Here is an 18,121-nt window from a genome sequence, read left to right on the forward strand (position 1 = left end):
AATTTCCCCATGCCATAGGCATGGCCAAAAAGAAAAAAATAATCCACTTGTTTGATGGTGCTGTTTAATTTAACTATGTCCTTTCTGCCTGCTGGAACTCTTAATTATTGATGGGGGGCAGGGGTTGAAAACTATTATAGTAGTGGATTTATCTATTTTCCTTGAAGCTCAATCATGTTTTCCTCTTATATTTTGCCCCTCTGCTGTTTTTTCACATATACTCTTAAGTATTGCTGTGTCCTCATGGGTAACTGACCCCTTTGTCATTATGTAATAATGTTCCTCTTTATCTCTGTGAATTGTCCTTGCTCTGTAGTCTGCTTTGTCTGATTAATGTAGCTATGCCAGTTTTCTTGTGCTTAGTGTTGACATGGTATATCCTTTTCCATCCCTGTACTTGTAGTCTATCTGTGTCTCTATATCTAAAGTCTGAATCTTGTAGACAACATATAATGGCTATCTTATTATCCAGAATAGTTTTTTCACTTGTGATAATTAGACCATTGATACTTAATGCTATCACTGATATAGTTGGATTAATATCTGTTGCATTCTGACTGCTTTTTGTTTCCTGCTTTTTGTTTCTTTTTGTCTTCTATGTTTTTCTGCCTTCTCTCTCTCTCTCTCTCTCTTTTTTTTTTTTTTTTTTTTTTGTCTTTTTGCCATTTCTTGGGCCACTCCCGCAGCATATGGAGGTTCCCATGCTAGGGGTCCAATCGGACCTGTAGCTGCTGGCCTACGCCAGAGCCACAGCAACTCGGGATCCGAGCCGTGTCTGCAACCTACACTACAGCTCACAGCAATGCCAGATCCTTAACCCACTGAGCAAGGCCAGGGATCGAACCTGCAACGTCATGGTTCCTAGTCGGATTCATTAACCACTGGGCCACAATGGGAACTCTTGGTTTTTTTTTTTTTTTTTTTTTTATTGAGCATTCTACTGATTCTGTTTTTTCTCCTCACTTGTATATTATTACACTTTTTTTTTTTTTTTTTTTTTAGTAATTGGGCTTGATTTTTAGTATACATCTACAACTAACCCAAATCTTCTTGGAGATAACATTATACCTGTCCTTGGATGTGCAAATTCCTCCTAACAGTATTCCCAATTCCTTGTGACATTGCTGACATTCATTTCACTTACCCATAAGCTATATATTAGGAACACATTGTTCCTATTCAGACTTTGAGCAAAATGTTACCTGACCTAGGTGAGGCAGGAAGGCTAGAGGAGACCCATGTTGCCAGCATCTCACCCACCACATCAGTTAGGTGCTGGAAAAATCCCAGTCTGTTAGGATCAGGTGAAACAGAAACTTTGGAGGACAGGACTTGTTTAGAAGATCAGAATATTGTGGTCATAATTCAAAATGGCTGTTTTTAAGTCTCTTGCCAATTTTGGAGCTAGCAGTTTGCCCTCTGATTTGCATTCTTTGATAGATCTGAGAAAATCATTGATTTTAAGTTTGTTTGCTTTTTTATTTTTTAATTTTTTTGTCTTTTTGCTATTTCTTGGGCCGATCCCACGGCATATGGAGGTTCCCAGGCTAGGGGTCGAATTGGAGCTGTAGCCACCGGCCTACACCAGAGCCACAGCAACGTGGGATCCGAGCCGCGTCTGCAACCTACACCACAGCTCACGGCAACGCCGGATCGTTAACCCACTGAGCAAGGGCAGGGACCGAACCCGCAACCTCATGGTTCCTAGTCGGATTCGTTAACCACTGCGCCACGACGGGAACTCCTGTTTGCTTTTTTATAGTCAAGACAGAACCATTACCTTCTAAACTCCTTTATCTGCCAGACCAGAAACCAGAGGTCTCTGACTCCATTTTTTTGGGCCTTGGACCTGGCATGTGGAAGTTCTCAGGCCAGGGATCGCATCCCAAGCCACAGCAGTGACAATGCCAAATCCTTAACCACTAGGCCACCAGAGAATTCCCTGACTCCATGTTTTTCATGTTTGACTGCTGATGTGTTGGGAAAACTCAGTATTCTTCCTGAGTAGAGAAAACCCAGTTCTTTCCACCTGTGTGTCTCCTTCACTTTCACCCAGAACACTTCACATCTGACACTTCTAGTCACCAGTGTGAATCCAGCTGAGTGTCCTATGACTTAACTGAACCCTAACACTATGTACTTGGAGATAACATCATATCCAACAGATTAAGGGCTCAGTTCCACATGACTGCTTCCTCCCCACTTTATATGCCAAGCGCAGGTAGTAGGCCCTTAGGTTACTCACAACTTCTGTCTGACCCGCCTATAAATCAGAGGTTCCCACAACCCCCTCCTTGGGCTTGATTAATTTGCTAGAGTGGCTCACGGAACTCAGGGAAACACTTACTTACATTGACCAGTTTATTAAAAGAAATGATAAAGGATACAGATGGACAGCCAGATGAAGTGATGCCCAGCGTGAGGTCTAGGAGGGTTCCTGTGGCATTGGGGCACATCATCCTTCTTGCGCTTGGATGTGCTCATCAACCTGGAAGCTCTCTGAACCCCAAACCATTGTAGGCATGATCAATTATTAACTCCATTTCTAGCCCTCCTCCCTTCTCTGGAGGATGGGGTGTTGGACTGCAAATCCCAAGCTCCTAAGCATGGCATAGTCTTTCTGGTGACCAGCTCCCATCCAGGAGCCCCACCAGAATCACTTCAACAGAACAAAAGATGCTCCTGTTCTCTTATCAATTATGAGCTTACAGGGTTTCAGACCTGTGTTAGAGAAGGGATAAACACCAAAAATTCAAACAGGAGACACTCCTAGTAATCTCATCCCTTAGGCGTATACAAAGGTTTTCGGAGCCCTGTGCCAGGAACTGGGGGCAGTTACCAGTATGTATATATTTATTATCTGACGGCTGACATTTAAGGTCTATACCCCTCCTTCTTCCCCATATGCCCTGTATCTGTACAAGGTGGTAAGAAAGCCAGGTTGCTCATTGCTTTGGGGCTGGTAAGAGATTCAGTCAGCAAACTCCTTACTGTGTTTGTGAACTCCCATCCTAGCCCACCCCTGACCTCAATAAAAAGTGCAGGCCAGCCTCCTTTCCTTGCTCTCTGAAGGCATTTCCCACCTGCCTGAGAGGCCTGCTCTGCTCTCCCCAGAGACCTCAGTTGCCAAAATAATGAATCCTTTTCATCTATTCCTGATGGGTGGGTGTTACTCTCTAGGACTCAGCCAAACCTTGGGTGGCTATTGAGGTTCCACTTGTCTCCAAAGGTAGTTGAAAAGCTAACATTATATATATAGATAGGTATAGATATATAGATAATCTATAATATATATAGATCTAGATCTATCTACATAAATATATTTTGCTTATTTGTTCTATTGATAAATCCTCTGGACCCTTTGTTTTAAAAATGTACGTAGATGGGAGTTCCCTGGTAGTTCAGCTGGTTAGGGATCCAGTGTTGTCACTGTTGTGACTTGGGTCACTTTTTTGGTGTGATTTTGATTCCTGGCAGGAACTTCTACATGCCATGGGCACAACTGAAAAAAAAAAAAGAAAAAAAGAGTATATAGATGATGAATTTAATGATAAAAAAGAGTATATAGATGATGAATTTAATGATAAATTTATGTAACCCTGTTCTTGGGTGTCAGAATTTATTTCCTTTTAAGGCTGAATAATATTCTACTGTATGGATGGGCCATATTTGCCTATTCATTCATCTGTTGATGGACCCTTGGGTTGCTTCCACTTTTTGGCTATTGGGAGGTTCCCAGGCTAGGGGTCTAATTGGAGCTGTTGCTGCCGTCCTACACCACAGCCTCAGCAACACAGGATTCGAGCTGTGTCTGCAACCTATACCACAGCTCATGGCAAAACCAGATCCTTAAACCACTGTGTGAGGCCAGGGATTGAACCTGCAACCTCATGGTTCCTAGTCAGATTTGTTTCCTCTGTGCCATGATGGGAACTCCAACCCAGTCTTTTTCATATTTTTTCTTTTTTGGCTGCCCCGAGGCACATGGAGTTCCCTGAGAGGGATCAGATATGATGCTATGGCAACACTGGGTCCTTAACTCACTGTGCTGTGGGTCAAGCATGAGACCCAGTGCTCCAGAGAACCTGATTTGGTTGCACCACAGCAGGAATTCCTGTAACTCATACTTTCTTACTAGGCACTTGGCTTGTTAACAATTTTTGCTGTCAAAGTTGTGAATGAAAACTCAGATTGCCACATTACAGGATGAGGAAACATACAAATTATGTTGTTTCCAACCTTAATTACTTCTTAAAGTTTTGATGTCAAATATATTCAGGAAAGAATGTACAAAATGTTTTGCAGTAAGATTCAGTAATGACAAGGTACATGTCCTTGGAGTCATCTTGGGGACACAAATGGCCTTTGGGCAGAGATGAGAGTCTTTATACTCCTTTTCTTGACTCACAGCTATCTTGTTTTATTCACCACCTGATTTGACATTCATTCTCCTGACTTTCTGTTTATCCATCATATCCTTTTTTGTTGTTGTTGCTGGTTGTGCCCAGCGGCATGTGGAAGTTCCTGGGCCAGGGACTGAACCCACTCCACAGCAGCAACCCAAGACACTCACTGCATTGACAATGCTGGATCCTTAACCCACAGGGCCATCAGGGAATTGTTCTTCTTCAAACCTTTACCATATTTTGTTTTTCACTCAGCAGGGTTTTTTCAGTGTTTCCACCTTTGACATTTCAATGAGTGGAATTCCACTAAAAAGGTTTTCAGTGGTTTTCTCTCTCTGCGTGTATGCCACATGCTAGCATCTGAGGCCCAGGGCCTGGTCTAGACTGTGGGATTTATCCTCCCAGCCAGAGCCAAGTGCCTCTGAGGCCCCTTGGAAAATAGTCAAAGATCAAAGTGGAGCCAGACTCATTATTACATACGGTGAGGTCACTTGTAAGTGTCCCTGTTTGTAAAGAAGTCACAACTCCGTGAAGGCTTTTCAGCCTTATGGCTCTGTTTAGTGTCTGTGGAGAGGGCAGTTCCAGCCCAGTCAGTACCAGATCGGCTCTAAGATGTGCCCTTTGGTCTGCTGTCACTCAGGCATGGGAGGGCGGGGCCTTTCGAGCTGTCCAATCAGAGGAGTCGCTGGTTACATGGGTTGTGGGCGACGGTGGGCGCCGCTAGAATGATGACATGGGCGGAGTGGAGCAGGCGCTTGGTGCAGCTCTGCCCCTCCTCGCTTGGGTCACACTGGTTTCTGCCATTAAAGGCTGTCAGTAGCTCCGTGGCATCCTGTGTCGCTGTGACTGGCACTTGCCGCGACGGTCTTGAGGTAGATAACCGGGAAGCCGAGAAACAGAAAAATGGTGAGCTGGGGGACCGGGTGTCAGGAGACGGGGGCGGAGGGACCTGTTGGGACTGACCGTGCCGGGACCTGGGCCATCCTGCGGTCAACTCTGAGTTTGCTGGGGGCGTGGCCCTTACTTTGAGGGCTTGGCCGGCAGTCAGGATCCCGGACGTCCATTCCGCTCACTGCATCTGCTCCAGATTGTATGGTGTCCACAGGGAAGGCCGTTGGGGAACAATCGTAGACTTGGTGACAGGGCGTCATGCATGGGCAGAGCTCTGGTATGAGGGGTCCCCAGTCCCTCCTTCTCCCTTCTCTCTTCTGAATGTTTGAGGAATGGGGTCACAAATCCCTGTACCCCACGTTAGCTCTTCCTAGGGCAGGCAATAAATGCCTAAATTTCCAGATCTTTCCCCACATTCCCAAATGCCATCTTCCCCTCTCCAGTTCATAGCTTCTTTGTTAACTGTTGCCCATGGTGAGTTTTAAAGTACACAGTATTTTAATTATCATTTCTCCACATGGATAGTCTTATTTGTTTATCTATTTACTCATTCATTCATTCATTTGCTTTTTAGGGCCACACCCATAGCATATGGAAGTTCCCAGGGTAGGGGTCAAATCCGAATTGCAGCTGCCAGCCTATGCCACAGCCACAGCCACAGCCACCGCCATCCCAGCCGCATGTGTGACCTATACCACAGCTCACAGCAACACTGGATCTTTAACCTACTGAGTGAGGCCGAGGGTGGAACCTGCATCCTTGTGGATAATAGTCAGGTTCATTGCTGCTGAGCCATAAGGGGAACTCCTGGATAGTTCTTTTTAAAAATTTTTTTTTCTTTCTTTCTAGGGCTGTACCTGCAGCATATGGAAGTTCCCAGGCTAGATGTTGAATGGGAGCTGCAGCTGCTGGCCTACACAACAGCTCATGGCAACACTGGATCTTTAACCCACTAAGTGAGGCCAGGGATGAAACTTGCATCCTCATGGATACTAGTCAGGTTTCTTTCTGCTGAGCCACAGTGGGAACTCCTTAAAGATTTATTTATTTATTTATTTATTTTAATGACAAAATCTTTTTTAATGACAATATTATACTGTTGATTACTATAGCTTTTTTTTTTTCACATCTGTAGTTGTATAATGATCATCACAATCCAATTTCACAGGATTTTCATCCCACAACCCAAGCACACCCCCCACCCAAAGATTTGTTTTTTTGCCTGTGGGTATTTTACATGAGAGGAAATCGGAGATTAACCACCTGGAACTATGTTGTTTGCTGTAGTGTCTGTCCTCAGAATCTCCCTGGGCACAGACATCCTATAGGAGTCCTTCAGTCAGAGGTTCCTTTGATACCTCTCCTGATGATCTGTCCTTTCCTCACAGTTATAGGTTGGTGCTGTCCTGCATGAATTTGCCAATTACTCACTTTTTTTTTTTTTTTTAAGGGCTGCACTTGTAGCATTTGGAGGTTCCCAGGCTAGGGGTTGAATCGGAGCTGTAGCCACTGGCCTACGCCAGAGCCACAGCAATGCTAGATTTGAACCCCGTCTGCAACCTACACCACTGCTCAAAGCAACACTGGATCCTTAACCCACTGAGCAAGGCCAGAGATCAAACCCAGAGCGTCATGGATACTAGTCGGGTTCCTTAACACTGAGCCATCATAGGAACTCCATTGTTTTTACCTCTTGATCTCCCTCACCTACTTCACTCATCTCTCACCCTCCTCCCCTCTGGCAACAACTAGTTCTTTGTATCTGAGTCTGTTTCTATTTTATTATGCTTGTTTTTTCAGATTCCACATGTAAGTGAAATAATATTTCTGAACAATTTCTTAGCATGGAAATAGTAATTAACTGACATTTATTTCCTGAAAGGAATAGATATTTGTGGGGCTTTTTTTGAAATAGAAAATTTCTATTTCTAACCAGTTTCTATTTTCTTTATAATTTTCTATTTTCTTTCATGATTTTTGTATAAACACTTGATTAAATGATTTTTCTGGATTGTTCAAACCTGGGTTTCTTTCTTTAAAGTATCAATGTGGTGGTCCAGAGCACCTAAATGGGAAGTTCAGTTTCTCTAAGCTAAGACCCCCTTAAGTCTGCAAAGGGAGGTACCTGAAGGCCCAGTTCTTCCTGGGGAGCCTCCTTCTGCAGGTGTCCTACCTGCTAATACCCACCGCAGAAGAACCCTTCATACTGAGAGAAGCTGTAAAGACCTGGAAAGCTAGGGACGCACGTGGGATGTGGGGTTGGGGTGGGGAGGTAAGGCCTTTTTGAAGCTTTAACTGTGCTTGTAGAGGTAGGCATCCATAGTGTGGGTGCACTCAGTAATTTGAGTCCTTTGAGAATGTCTTTGAAAGTCAGGAGTTCTGTCTTTTGGATAAAGAGTTTAAGAATTAGGGAGGGAGTTCCCGTTGTGGCGAAGTGGTTAACGAATCCGACTAGGAACCATGAGGTTGCGGGTTCCGTCCCTGCCCTTGCTCAGTGGGTTAATGATCCGGCGTTGCCGTGAGCTGTGGTGTAGGTTGCAGACGCGGCTCGGATCCTGCGTTGCTGTGGCCTCTGGCGTAGGCCGGTGGCTACAGCTCCGATTCAACCCCTAGCCTGGGAACCTCCATATGCCGCGGGAGCGGCCCAAGAAATAGCAGCAACAACAACAACAACAACAAAAGACAAAAAGACAAAAGACAAAAAAAAAAAAAAAGAAGTTTGTACCTTTAAAAAAAAAAAAAAAAAAAAAAAAAAAAAAAAAAAGAATTAGGGAGATTGGGGAGTTCCCATCATGGCGCAGTGGTTAACGAATCCGACTAGGAACCTTGAGGTTGGGGGTTCGGTCCCTGCCCTTGCTCAGTGGGTTAATGATCCAGCATTGCCGTGAGCTGTGGTGTAGGTTGCAGACGCGGCTCGGATCCTGCGTTGCTGTGGCTCTGGCGTAGGCCAGCGGCCACAGCTCCGATTAGACCCCTAGCCTGGGAACCTCCATATGCCGTGGGAGCGACCCAAAGAAATAGCAAAAAGACCAAAAAAAAAAGAATTAGGGAGATTGGAGTTCCTCCTGTGGAGCAGTGGGTTAAGAATTAGACTCTAGCAGCCCGGGTCACTGTGGTGGCAAGGATTTGATCAACAGCCTGGTACAGTGGGTTAAAGGATCTGGTGTTTCTGCAGATGCAGTGTAGGTCACAGCTGTAGCTCAGATTCGATCCCTGGCCTGGGAACTTCCACATGCCATGGGTGTGGCCATTAAAAAAATAGAAGAATTAGGGAGCTCATTTTTTTCTTTTTTTTCATATTTTAGGTTTTTATTGTTTCTGTTATGGTTGATTTACATTGTTCTGTCAATTTCTGCTGTACAGCAAAGTGATGACCCAGTCATACATATATTCATATCTCTTTCTCTCTCTCTCTCTCTCTATATATATATATATATATATACATTCTTTATCTCACATTATTCTCCATCATGTTCCATCACAAGTGCCTAGATACAGTTCCCTGTGCTATACAGCAGGATCTCATTGCTTATCCACACCAAATGCAATAGTTTGCATCTACTAACCCCAAACTCCCAGTCCATCCCAACCCCTCCCCCTTCCCCTTGGCAACCACAAGTCTGCTCTCCAAGTCCATGAGTTTGTTTCTTTTCTGTAGAAAGGTACATTTGTGCCATTTATTAGATTCCAGATATAAATGATATCATATGATATTTGTCTTTCTCTTTCTAACTTACTTCACTTAGTATGAGAGTCTCTAGTTCCATCCATGTTGCTGCAAATGTCATTATTTTGTTCTTTTTATGGCTGAGTAGTAATCCATTGTGTATATATACCACATCTTCTTAATCCATTAATCTTTCGAGGGACATTTAGCTTGTTTCCATGTCTTGGCGATTGTGAATAGTGCTCAGTGGACATATGGGTGCATGTATCTTTTTCAAGGAAAGTTTTGTGTGGTTATATGCCTAGGAGTGGGATTGTTGGATCACATGGTAGTTCTATATTTACTTTTCTGGGGTGCCCTCCATACTGTTTTCCATAGTGGTTGTACCAATTTACATTCCCACCAAACAGTGTAGGAGGGTTCTTGTTTCTCCACATCCTCTCCAGCATTTGTTATCTGTAGACTTGTTAATGATGGCCATTCTGACCATTCTGACCAAGTGCAAAGTGGTACCTCATAGTAGTTTTGGTTTGCATTTCTCTGATAATTATAGATGTTGAGCATTTTTTCAAGAGTCCGTTGGCCATCTGTATATCTTTGGAGAAATGTCTAATCAGGTCTTCTGCCCATTTTTCAGTTGGGTTGTTGGTTTTCTTGTTGAGTTGTATAAGTTGTTTGCATATTTTAGAGATTAAGCTCTTGTCAGTTGCGTCATTTGAAACTATTTCTTCCCATTGTCTTTTTGTTTTTGTTTTTTTTATGATTTTCTTTGCTGTGCAAAAGCTTGTAGGTTTGATTAGGTCTCACTGGTTTATTTTTTTGTTTTTGTTTTTCTGTTGCCTTGGGAGACTGGCCTAAGAAAACATTTGTACAGTTGATGTCAGACAATGTTTTGCCAATGTCCTAGGAGTTTTATAGTGTCATGTCTTATGTTTTAGTCTTTAAGCCATTTTGAGTTTATTTTTGTGCATGGTGTGAGGGTGTGTTCTAGTTTCATTGATTTACATGCAGCTGTCCAGTTTTGCCAGCACCACTTGCTGAAGAGACTATCTTTTTCCCATTTTATATTCCTTTTTTTTTTTTTTTTTTTTTTTTGCTTTTTAGGGCTGCACCCGTGGCACATGGAGATTCTCAGGCTAGAACTCCAATCAGAGCTATAGTTGCCAGCCACAGCCACAGCAATATGGTATCTGAGCCTTGTCTGTGACCTACACCGCAGCTCACAGCAGCACTGGATCCTTAACCCCCTGAGCAAGGCCAGGGATTGAACCTGCGTCTTTATGGATGCCAGTCAGATTTGTTTCCACTGAGCCACGATGGGAGCTCCCCGTTTTATATTCTTGTCTCCTTTGTTGAAGGTAAATTGGCCCTAGGTGTCTGGGTTTATTTCTGAGTTATTTATTCTGCTCCATTGGTCTGTATGTCTGTTTTTGTGCCAGTACCACACTGTGTTGATTACTGTAGCTTTGTAATATTGCCTGAAGTCTGGGAGAGTTATGCCTCCTGCTTGGTTTTTTTTCCCCTCAGGATTGCTTTGGTGATTCTGGGTCTCTTATGGTTCCATATAAATTTTTGGATTGCTTGTTCTAGTTCTGTAAAACTAGAACAAGCTTTAATTTGCATTGAATCTGTAGATTGCTTTGGGTAGTGTGGCCATCTTAACAATGTTGATTCTTCCAATCCAGGAGCATGGAATATCTTTCCATTTCTTTGAATCCTCTTTAATTTCCTTAATTAATGTTTTATAGTTCTCAGAATATAAGTCTTTCACCTCCTTGGTCAGGTTTATTCATAGGTATTTAATTTCAGGGGTGCAACTTTAAAAGGTATTATATTTTTATATTCCTTTTCTAATACTTCATTGTTAGTATACAGAAATGCAATTGATTTCTGAATGTTAATCTTGTATCCTCCTACTTTCCTGAATTTGTTGATCAGTTTGAGTAGTTTTTGTGTGGAGTCTTAGGCTTTTCAATGTAGAGTATAATGTCATCTTCACAGAGTGACAATTTTACCTCTTCTCTTCCAATTTGGATACCTTTTATTTCTTTCTTTTTTTTTTTTTTTTTTGTAAGACTGTTGTGACTAGAACTTCCAATACTATGTTGAATAAATGTGGTGAGAGTGGGCATCCTTGTCTTGTTCCAAATTTTGGCAGGAAGGCTTTTAGCTTTTCTCCCTTGAGTATTACATTGGTTGTGAGTTTGTCATAAATGGCTTTTATTATGTTAAGGTATGTTCCCTCTATACCCACGTTCATAAGAGTTTTTATCATGAATGGATGTTGGACTTCGTCAAATGGTTTTTCTGCAGAGAGCTGATTTGAATCACAACCTTAAATTGGATCTGGCCAGGAGTTTTCTCACTTGGGAGAAGTGAAGACTTAGAGAGGGATTATTATTATCATGCCCTGACAAGAGGATATGTGGAGTTCCCAGAGTTCATTCCTGTGGCTGCTCAGGTGTCCCCTAACCCTCCATTACAAGGGAGACCCTAGGGATTGTAGCCCTTAAGGAGGAAACTGGTTTGCAGGCTTAGGCATCTGGATTTTGTTCTGAACTGTAGGAAAACAGACTGCTTAGCTTACCTGATTCAGATATTTGCATTTTTCCTTGTTCAAATATTTGCATTTTTCTTTGTATACTTTGACATGTTGAATATTGCAGCCCTTAACTTTGTTTTCCCTTGCCAATTTGTGATATTATTTTCCACAAATGCATAAGACTTTTCTTTGTGGGGCTTCGAAAATGTAAGTTGATTGAGAGATACAGTGGAGGTAAGGCAGGAAATTCTGGCAGGAACAGAATATTTGTTCCTTTTAAGCAAGAAATTCTCAAGATGAGAGTATATGAGTTCTCAGGTGGATTTTACTTTTTTTTTTTTCTTTCTAGGGTGGCACCAGAGGCATATGGAAGTTCCCAGGCTAGGGGTTGAATTGGAGCTACAGCTGCTGGCCTACACCACAGCCATAGCAACACAGGATCCGAGGCACGTCTGTGACCTACACAACAGCTCACAGCAACGCTGGATCCTTAACCCACTGAGCAAGGCCAGGGATCGAACCTGCATCCTTGGATACTAGGCAGTTACTGCTAGTCAGTTACTGCTGAGCCACAACGGGAACTCCAGATTTTACATTTTTTAAGGTCAGTTTTTGTATGTGCATGACCCTAGAGAGCTTTGAAATTTTAAATTCTATAATATTGCTGAGGCACATGAGTTCCTATTTTAATAGCTATGAGAAAAACTACCTAAAACTTACGTAAGTCTTAAGAAATCTGATGCATTTAATGGATTGCTCCCAAATCCTCAGTGCATTATGTTACTCATTCCTGAATAATCCCCAAGGGTAAGATATAAGGGGGAAGCTATAATACCTCTTTTAAAAATTAAAAAAAATTATAGTTGATTTACAGTGTTGTGCCAATTTCTTCTGTACAGCAAAGCAACCTGGTCACATATATACATACATTCCTTTTCTTATATTATTTCCATCATGGTCTGTCCCAAGAGATTGGATATAGTTCCCTGTGCTATACAACAGGACCTCATTGCTTATCTACTCTAAATGTAATAGTTTGTATAATACTTCTTATGGTGTACAGTATTTTAAATTGTAGTTCATAATGCCTCTTAGAGATTTGAAATTTTTGTATGGTTAAAATTTTTATAAGCATCAGTGTCTAAAGGATTAAATTCTAGAATAGTGTCCTTGTAGAAAAGTAAAAATTAAATAAATTAAAAAAAATTGGAGTTCCTGTCATGGCTCAGCGGAAATGAACCTGACTAATATCCATGAAGACACAAGTTCGATCCCTGGCCTAGCTCAGTGGGTTAAGGATCCAACATTGCCGTGAGCTGTGGTTAGGTCACAGACGCGGCTTGGCTCCCGTTTTGCTATGGCTGTGGCGTAGGCCAGCAGCTGTAGCTCTGATTCAGTCCCTAGCCTGGGAACTTCCATATACTTCGGGTGCAGCCCTAAAAAGACAAAAAAAAAAAAAAAAATTTTTGGCCACACCCTCAGCATATGGAAGTTTCCAGGCCAGGGATTGAATCCTAGCCACAGCTGTGACCTATGCCTTATCTTTAACCTGCTGAATCATGGGGGAACTCCTGCAGTCTCCTGTACCACAGTAGGAACTCCAAAAATTAAATTTTAAAAAGCAAAAGCAAGTTAATAAAAAATAAAGTCAGAGTTCCCTGGTGACTCTGCAGGTTGAGGATCTGGTGTTGTCACTGCTCTGGCTCAGGTCGATGTTATGGCACAGGTTCAGTCCCTTGCCTGGGAACTTCCATAGGCTGTGGGCATGGCCAAAAAATAAATTTATTTAAAAAATAAAAAATAATTTAAGAATTTATTTATTTATTTATTATTCAAATTTTTTTTTTGTCAATTGCCAGCCTACACCAGGGCCATAGCAACACCAGATCCAAGCCATGTCTGCGACTTAAACCACAACTCACAGCAACACTGGATCCTTAACCCACTGAGCAAGGCCAGGGATCGAACCCAAAACCTCATAGTTTCTAGTTGGATTCGTTTCCACTGCGCCACTACAGGAACTCCTAAAAATGAATTTAAATAGATGAATTTGGTTCATATAAATTACTCTGCCTATTTTAAATAATCATATGACAGCAAAATTCTGTAAGATAAGAAGGTCTAAATTAGATTCCATGCCTGACCATTTTGTTCCCCTCTGGTGCTCTTGCTTTAGCCACCCCAAAAGCCAGTGGGGCCATCATTTCTTGAATATCTGGTATTTCTTTATCTAAAAAAGCAGTTGTGAATGCATATTTTTCTTACTTTTGTCCTTGGAATGAGCCCCCACTTTTTGGTATTTGACTGCTCTCAGCTTAAGCCTCATCCCTCCCTCCTCCCCTGTGCCTCCATCTGGACCAGCAGATGAGAAAATCTGGGTGTTCTCCCCTCTAGAGATGGTAACAGATTCAAGTCACATGAATCCCTGCCCTTGGGCAGGATTTCTTGCCCCAACCCCAACCCCCAACCCCAGTGAGCACATAGGCCAGGCTCCTTTCCTTGCTTTCTGAAGTCCTTTTGGAGCTGCTTGAGAGGTCTGCCCTGCCCTCCTCTGAAACTTCAATTGTGTGATTCATAAGCCTTCTCCTACCCTCTCCCTCTGTGTGTGTGTGTATTTATGCCCCACTGGTGTCACTCAACATGGGAACCACACCTCTGCAGGTGACCATAATAATTGACACCGTGAGCAGCATGTCCAGACATGACCACCACCCGTGGGTCTGTCTTCTGTTTGGACTTGCTCAACTGCCCCGGGCACTCTTGCTGTGAGCCATGCTGCCCTCTGTTGCCTTGTTGACACCACCAAGCCTCAGTTCTAAGTTAAATGGACCAGAGCTGACACTGGAGAATTCCTAGGCTTTTGGGAGCAGGAGTATAGGATTGGGGTCGTCCTTAAATCTTAAATTAGTTTCTTTGCCCAGATTTATCTGTGTGTTAGAGTGAATCTGCCAGAGGATGGGTTGGCCCCAACCCCATCATTGTATCACTGATGAGAGAGGGAAATTACAGCCTGTGCAAGAGATGAGCCCATTGGATGGTTCTTCCTGAAAGAACAATTATTTAAACAAAGAAAGAGGGAAAACATGGGGGGAAAAGCAGCCATTAGATGGTGGGCTGAATCCACATTCCTAATACTAGAGGACTTCCAGGACCCATTAGTACTTCTTGCTGCTTCCTCTGTTGTAGCAAAGATCTCAATCATAGGGGTTATAGGGAACAACAACCATGGCCTCACTGTGGCACAGCAAAGGGTTTCAAATCCTACAGAAGCCCACAATCCTTACACTTTATACTAAGCAAAATGCAACTGATACATTTTAAATATCTTATTGGCTTTATTCAGTGATTCTTACATCAGTCACCATCTCATCTAGCAGATGGAAAGGAGCTTCGAAGAGCTGCACAAAGTGGAAGGCTTACATAGGCAGAGGTGGTTGGAGACAAGGAACTTTAATACTAGCAGAAAGTGGATTGGTCTCGAAAGGTCACTTCCTTTCCGGGGATGGTAGTGGTTTGTGTGGTTGGTTACTTAACTAGTGCTGACTGGGTAATTCCTGATTGATGGTTTAAGATTCTACTTCTTGGATAACTGGACGTTTCCATCGTGGCTCAGTGGAAACGAATCTGACTAGCATCCATGAGGATGTGGGTTCCATCCCTAGCCTCACTCAGTGGGTTAAGGATCTGGCTTTGACATGAGCTATGTTGTAGGTCACAGACGCAGCTTGGATCCTGTGTTGTAGGCTGGCAGCTGTAGCTCCAATTCATTCCCTAGCCTGGGAACCTCCATATGCCAAGCATGCAACCCTAAAAGGACAAAAAAAAAAAAAAAAGAGAGAGATTCCACTTCTTAGATAACTGAAACTGAAATTAAGTATTAAGTCTTGGTTTGGTGACATGCTGCTTTGTATAAGTAATCGTGTTTTGAGCCTGTTGTCTTGTTTTTTTGTTTTGTTTATATATATGTGTCATGTGTGTGTGCGTGGGTTTTTGTTTTTTATTTTATTTTATTTTATTTTTTTTTTGCCGCATCTGAGGCATGAGGAGGATCTTGGGCCAGGGTTTGAACGCATGCCACAGCATCGACTGAAGCCACTGCAGTGACAAGGCCAGATTCTCAACCTGCTGTGCCACAGGGAACTCCTTTGTTGTCTTATTTTTTTTTTAACATTTAAAAGGTAGCAGTTATGGAGTTCCCGTTGTGGCGCAGCGGTTAACAAATCCGACTAGGAACCATGAGGTTGCGGGTTTGATCCCTGCCCCTGCTCAGTGGGTTAACGATCCGGCATTGCCGTGAGCTGTGGTGTAGGTTGCAGACGCGGCTCGGATCCCGCGTTGCTGTGGCTCTGGCGTAGGCCAGTGGCTACAGCTCCGATTCAACCCCTAGCCTGGGAAGCTCCATATGCCATGGGAGTGGCCCCCAAAAATAGCAAAAAGACAAAAATAAAATAAAATAAAATAAAATAAAATAAAATAAAATAAAAGGTAGCAGTTGTCATGGGGGAGGCCCTTAACCATGATGGCACCTTTTGGTGGCTCTCTAGATGAAAAAGTTTATGGATACCAGAGTAGAGAGGAAACGCCTACCCTGGGAATATATCTAATGACCAGAAAAACAAAACAGGGAAAGATAAGAGGAAGAGAACAAAGAAAAAAAAAAAATATAGAAGCAAAGGTCTACAGTTTAACTCAGTTCGTAATTCAAAATATTCTAAAAGAACTTATACAACAAAAAGAATAAAAGAAGAGACCAAGTAAAAAAAAAAAATTAGGGAGTTCCTGTCATGGTGCAGTGGTTAACCAATCCGACTAGGAACCATGAGGTTGTGGGTTCGGTCCCTGCCCTTGCTCGGTGGGTTAAGGATCCAGCGTTGCCGTGAGCTGTGGTGTAGGTTGCAGACTCGGCTCGGATTCCGCGTTGCTGCGGCTCTGGCATAGGCCGGTGGCTACAGCTCTGATTGGACCCCTAGCCTGGGAACCTCCATATGCTGCGGGAGTGGCCCAAGAAATAGCAAAAAGACAAAAAAAAAAAAATTAAAGATATGAAAGGACACTGTTCTGCTTTGGGGCCTCTATAGCATAGGTTCTGAAATAATTTTCCTATTTGCAGTAATGCACTCATTCACAAACTCTCAGGCAGATAATCTGTATTAGGGCTCTAATGAGAGATACCTTGGAATACCACAAAATTTAAGCAAAATATTCTGAATAATCTCAGGGGAGTTGTTAAATCATAGAGAGGACAAATGGATATGTTTGACCTTAACCATGAGAACTAAATTCCTCTTGATCATAGCACCCATTGTCTTTATCATCCCACACTGAGCAGAGAAGTCCAAACCATTGAGTTAAAAATGAAATTTTAATTTAGTCTTTGACACTTTCAAATTATATAGGGAAAATGGAACACCACCGGCTTTACCCACCAGTTAAATTACTTAATCTGGCTCAATATAAACTAAACCTTAGATTGGTCCTTGAAGGATTGAGAACTACTATATAACACCTATTTAATGAAGAAGTGATTATCTCCTCTGTTTGTCCTTTTAACAGCCTCATTTAACCTGTTCTTAAACCTGGAAAGGGTGAATGACACTTCACACTGGATTACTGTAACTATGAGGCTTTGGATGCACCAAAAAAATCCCTTTTCCCAGTCCCCACATTATGGAAAATTTCGACTCCATCCATTCAGTAACAGGCGCAGATGTTCTGCTCTCACAGATTTGGCTAAGTCTGTTCTGTTCAGTGTTTGTTTCAACAGCCTCTTGGCCATAGTTGGCCTTTACTTCTGAAGGGGCATGATACACCTTTAACTGGTTATCCTCAGGGAACCTCAACGCTATTGTAAACACACACAGTGTCTGCAGGCAGGGTCTAAACTGTAGCCTCCTTCCTCCAGAAGCACAGGTATGACATTACACCAATGACATTGTTTTCTGAGGACATCAGACCATAAAAAGGTTGACACAAACAGCTCCTAAAGATTAAAAAGGCAATTGCACACATACGATATTGAGGTTCCAGGTAATTTGCTTAAATTCCTAAAAATTATTTGGTAATCTGGGGCCTGCTCCCTCCCTGATGCAGTGAAGAAATAAGTGTTGCCCCTCTCAGCACCCACAACCTTGCCTGGATTCTTCTGGTGTTCTGGAAGCATCTTATTCCTTGTTTACAAATTTTACTTGAGCCCATTTATTCTATTATTTGCAAATGGGTCCACCTTGAATATTCCCCCTGCAAAAAAAACGAAAAAGGCTCTGGACTTGGGTCAGAATGCCAGATGACAGGCACTTCCTTTAGTGCTGTCAGATATTGATTCCCAAAAGAGGCTTCAGTGACCTCCTCTTGTGCCTCTGGAGTTACCCATTGTGCCCTTAATTGTTCATTGGCTTTTGACTCCTTCCCTAGGCCCCAGTCTGTTTGCCATTTGAGCGGCAATACCCCTTCTTACAGAGCTATGCTAAAAATAGGCCTGAGCATGTCACCCCTCATCCAGCCTCCCATCATGACTTGGGGTCTGTAACCAGCACCCCAAGAGCTCAGCTCAGCTACAGAGCGCCCCCCCCCCCACTGAGTCAAGATAACCTGCCTGCAGGAGGGGTGGCTTCCTGT

At 42.8% G+C, this 18,121-nt stretch overlaps 1 pseudogene; it reads left to right on the forward strand.

Moving 5' to 3' along the window:
* LOC100518295 overlaps window positions 3,875-18,121 on the forward strand; it is a 31,328-nt pseudogene continuing 17,081 nt past the window's right edge.

Source organism: Sus scrofa, chromosome 2 (assembly GCF_000003025.6).
Source record: "Sus scrofa isolate TJ Tabasco breed Duroc chromosome 2, Sscrofa11.1, whole genome shotgun sequence".
Classification (NCBI taxonomy): domain Eukaryota; kingdom Metazoa; phylum Chordata; class Mammalia; order Artiodactyla; family Suidae; genus Sus; species Sus scrofa.